A 5,230-nucleotide genomic window follows, 5' to 3' on the forward strand; every position below is an offset into this window, starting at 1 on the left:
AAAAACGTTTTAGCTATCTATGGTTGTTTGATTGCTAACGTTAGCTCAAAAAGACGTTCCAGTGACAGCCTTTTTTGTGTTTTATTGCTAGCTTGTAGCTAAGCTAACAGAATTTCAAAAACGTTTTAGCTATCTATGGATGTTTGATTGCTAACGTTAGCTCAAAAGCCGTCCCAGTGACAGCTTTTGTTGTGTTTGCTAGCTTTTAGCTAAGCTAGCAGAATTTCAAAAACGTTTTAGCTATCTATGATTGTTTGATTGCTAACGTTAGCTCAAAACGCCGTTCCAGTGACAGCCTTTTGTATATTTTATTGCTAGCTTGTGGCTAAGCTAGAAAGTTCATTTCAAAAACGTTTAGCTATCTATGGATGTTTGATTGCTAACGTTAGATCAAAACGACGTCCAGTGACAGCCTTTTTAGTGTTTATTGCTAGCTTGTAGCTAACTAGCAGAAATTCAAAAACGTTTTAGCTATCTATAGATGTTGTATGCTAACGTTAGCTCAAAAACGCCGTTCAGTGACAGCTTTTTTGTTTTTATTGCTAGCTTGTGCAAGTAGCAGAATTTCAAAAACGTTTAGTATCTATGGATGTTTGATTGCTAAAGTTGTCAAAACGCCGTTCCAGTGACAGCCTTAGTGTTGTTATTGCTAGCTGTTAGCTAAGCTGCAGAATTCAAAAACGTTTGCCATCTATGGATGTTTGATTGCTAAAGTTAGCTCAAACGCCGTCCAGGGACAGCCTTTTGTAGTGACAGTACGAAGTCTCATTAGCATCTTTTATGTACTGTCGGCAAAGTGCCACGCGCAACTCAAATCTGCACCGACTTGCACGGGGGGAGTGACCGTGTTCAAGGGATCTTATTGTCATTCTAAAAAAACCGGGTTGACAAACAAAAGTAAGCTGAAAGTCTGTTTGTTACAAAGGACAAACACAACGACTTTGTCACGGTGGAGGCTGTGGTGTCATGCTCCGCTGCAAATACAATCTAAAGACACTTGGTTCTTGCAGGAAAAAGGACGGAAGACGTGACGTGTTGTTGTTGGAGCACTGACCTGTTCTTTAGAGCCGTGAGGACGGATGTGTCACTGGCGTGCTCGGAGTACGTGAACCTTCATGACACAATCGTTTCGTCTGTGACGACAAGCCCAGCGATGGGCCTCCGTGTTGGGAAGGCAAGGCGAGAGAGACAAGCCGCACCATAGTGTAACCAATCTTGGATCGGTTGAATTTCATCTTAAATTAATATACGTGTGTGCAGAGTGAGACGAGAGAAACGGAAATGAAATAACGACAAAATGACAGTACGATGTAAAAAAAACAGCAAACGCTCCCCAATCAAGTCTTACTGGTTAAAATTAATTTTACAGAACTACTTTTTTAAACTACTTTGCTCTTAACGAGTACACTGGAAGTACATCCTCACGTAGTCGGACCAACAGGCCAGAGGCTATGTAGTTGTCCCCCTACAACATTTTCGAAAAACTAGGGGGGGACCGCTCAGGTCAGGTTGTGGCGATGTTTGGACGCTTTGACCTCCTTCCATGCGCTCGGCTTAGACTGGGTGGAAAAACTTGCAAACTCAGTTGAAATATCGGCTTTAAGGACGGCTTTTAACTAGATGGTAGGAGGTGGTTTAGGCGTCTTTGGTACGATGTATCATTTTGTTTTTTGTGATGCATTGTATTTATGAGACGTGTTAATGCTCCTTTTGTTGTGAAGCACTTTGTGATAGTCATCTGAGAAGTGCTAAAATTTACTAATTAGCTATATTACAGTTTACAGCTTTTCTCCTCCAACACCAGCACTCTCTGGGGCTATCAGTCAGTGACGCTTGGAGATATTTCAACTGTAAAAATCACAAAATGTTATGGATGCCATTGCCCACTACAGGTCAAAGTGTATCTGGTAAGAAAGATCTCCAGGAGAAAGGTCCTATGGTGAGAACAGAAAAAGAGAGTGTAGGAAAGCTGACACGAGGTGGCGAAAAACAAATCTACTGGTCCATTAAAAGTCCTATTAAAGGAGAGACTTCGCATTCTATCAATTGAAAAGAGGAAGGCAGAGGTCCTTTTTCCTCTGATATATCTCTAGAAACAATAATATTCCGTGCTTGGTTGTACTGTGGATAGGTTAACAAACCCTCCAGTACCAGTAGCATCTGAACTTTTATTACAAAGGCTGCAATGACTTTGCCTCATTCTCAAAGACAAAATTCAAAAGATGAGACAAAACAGCAGTGCCTCCATATCAGTCCAGGAGTATAGTGTTGTCCAGTGTTCAAGCAAAAATAGTTCCAATATGACAGAATTTCACACGATCAACCATACAAAACCTGGAGGAACATGATTCAACATCTGAAAACTCGACCGGGTTGCCTTGATGTTCTACCAAACGGGGACTTTTCGAAAAGTTTCCCATGTTTGAATCTTCTAGATGGACAGATTGTGAACACATCTCTTACTTCAGGTATTTCACAGGCCCTGAAAAATGCAGTAATCAACACTCTTAAAAAGAAAACTAGACAAGTCACTAATGAGCAACTCTAGGCCCAATACAAACTTCGTTTTAAGTAACAATCATTGAAAAAGCTAGTCTTTCAAAAACTCAACCATTTCTTGCCACTAAAGCAAACAGTTTTGATACCTTTTCAGTCGGGTTCCGACCACACCACAGCACTGAAACGAGCTTTCCAAAGTCTTTAAGTACATCAGTAAACACATATGGCAAATTCAACTTAGTATTACTTGATCTCGTGCTGCATTGACCGGTCGACCACGGATAATACTAGACCGATTGGAAAAACTGCGTTGGGCCTTTCTGGGCTCACGTACTAAACGTTTGAACTAACCTAAAGAATAGGGATTACTTTGTGTCTATAGTAATTATGATTCTGAGCGTAACAAATATGACGTGCGGAGTTCGCAAGGCTCATTCTGGGGCCTCTTCTGTTTAACATCTACATGCTTCCACTGGCTCGATTGATGAGAAAAACCAAACTTAAGGTACCATAGTTATGCGGGACGGAACACAAATTACATAACCCTTATCGCCAGGGGAATAGTCCAATACAAAAACTGACTAAGTGCATGACCAATTAACGGCTGGATGTGCCAGAACTTTCTGAAATTAATGAAGGAAAAACTGAGGTGGTTGTTTTTGGAGCAAGGAGGGAACGATAAAGTCTGCGCTCAGTTCAAACAACAATGTTAAAAACAACAGACAAAGCCAGGAAATCTTGGTGTTAGTCATGGACATCAGACCTGAACTTTAAACAGCAACTGAGACAATACAAAGTCAGCTACTCTCACCTTGACGATATATCAAGGGTTTAAAGGACTTTTGTGTCCACGATTGGAAAAACTTGTCATGCCTTTTCTCAGTAGACTTGACTACTGTAACGGGGGGGGATCTTTACATGTCTCCCTAAAAAATCAAGAGACGGCAGGCAGAAGTCAGAAAACGCTGCACTGTCGAGTCCTCACTAAGACAAAGAGACTGGAGCACATCAATCAGTTCTGAAGTCTTTACACGGCTTCCTGTGTCTCAAAGAATTGATTTCAAAGTATCTTGCTGGTTATAACCATCACTTAACGGTTTAGGTCCAAATATATTGGATCTGCTACTACACTATGAACCCACCCAGACCTCTCAGGTCATCTGGGACAGGTTCGCTTCTGTCCCCCAGAGTCAGAACTAAACAGGGTTGAAGCAGCTTCAGTTTCTAGCTCCTTTATCTGGAAATTAAACTCCCAGAACCTGTAGACCGCTGTGATCTCTCAGTTCTTTAAATCAAGGCTGAGACCTTCTATTTGATGCGCCTTCTTTAAATGACTATCATTTCTCTTTAAAGTTCTTATTGCTGGCACTGTAATTTTAGTTCTTGTGTTTTGTGTTTCTCTTGTGTTTTAACCTGTCTATTCATGTTTTACCTGGTTTTTTAATGTGGTGATTTTTAACGTTTTTCTTGGTGTCTACTAGATGTTTACAATGATTTGGTGTAAGCACTTTGATGCCTTGTTGCTGAGCAATTGTGGCCTTACAAAAAAGCTGCATTGCCTGCCTTGCTTACTTACTTACCGTTACTCTTTCCTTAGGGGGAAAAATATCTTCTAGCAAAGGGAGAAAGGAGGAAAAGACTGAGTGAAATGAAGAAGAGGAAAAAACAGGAAGAACACTTGGTGAAACAATACCCAAGCCTGCATTTCTTTGCTTGACACCCAAACGAACCAATGAGACACCAAGATATCGGGGGTGCTTTTTCCACGTCACTTTCACATCACCGAAAGATTTAAAACGCTCAAAGAGAGGTGGGTACACACGCCCCTCTCCTATCCAACCCTCAGCCACCTCTCTTTTTACTTCATGACCAGTATCTGGGGAATGTGCTATGGAGGATCTTTAGGGCAGTCAGAGTCTGGACTGGGCTATGAAAGAACGTCCACGATCGGGGCCAGGCACGGCGTTGCCGAGGCCAATTGTGGAAACGGTCTTATAATAGTTTCCGTCAGGGTCTCAAAGGGGGTCCGCGGACCTAGGGGGTCCGGGAAAGGGTTACTGCAGGGGGGTCGCGAGTTGTTTGGGGATTAGACTTCTTTTTTTATATTCCCCCCCCCCTCCCCCCTGCAGCTTTTCCACACTGAACAGTCTTGTAAATCCAAAACATGTACATTGACTCACACACACTGTAGTAACCGAAGCAATGGAGGCAGGAGAGTTTCGTCATCACATGCAACCGCGACCAATCAGGACCCAGTTTGGGTCCTTGGCTGGCAAAGTTGGGACCCTGGGTGTCATTCAGCCGAATCCGGGAATCACAAAAACACCCGTCAGTCCCTCTTTACTCCTCCTACGCAGCATATCAGCCACCCCCCACGGGGCCCGGCGGCCGTTAATCCCACCCACAGACGAATAATGCCAGCACAGAAGAGACTCGACGCGACCGGCTCGCATTTACCTGCTTAAGCTGTATTTTTGAAATCATTACATTAGTTTGTAGTGATTTATGAGTTTTCACTAGAAATATTATAAGGAATTGTTTGTCACACAACCGAAATAGAGGAACATCAAAAATATTTAAAGTTAACGTAACTACACTGTCTAAACACATCAAAATAAGATGTGAAACTCAACTAGTTCATCTAAACAGGGAGTGTGGAGCGCCTCTGGTGGACACACTACAAACACGACACTCGTCCCCTGGGTTACTCTGGACGTCCGTTGTTATTTTA

General features: G+C 42.4%; 1 protein-coding gene across 1 annotated transcript in view; it reads right to left on the reverse strand.

Moving 5' to 3' along the window:
• The window catches only part of itgb5 (integrin, beta 5), a 115,279-nt gene that overhangs the window by 2,866 nt on the left and 107,183 nt on the right, over nt 1–5,230 (reverse strand). The window lies entirely within an intron of this gene.

Source organism: Etheostoma spectabile, chromosome 5 (genome assembly GCF_008692095.1).
Source record: "Etheostoma spectabile isolate EspeVRDwgs_2016 chromosome 5, UIUC_Espe_1.0, whole genome shotgun sequence".
NCBI lineage: Eukaryota > Metazoa > Chordata > Actinopteri > Perciformes > Percidae > Etheostoma > Etheostoma spectabile.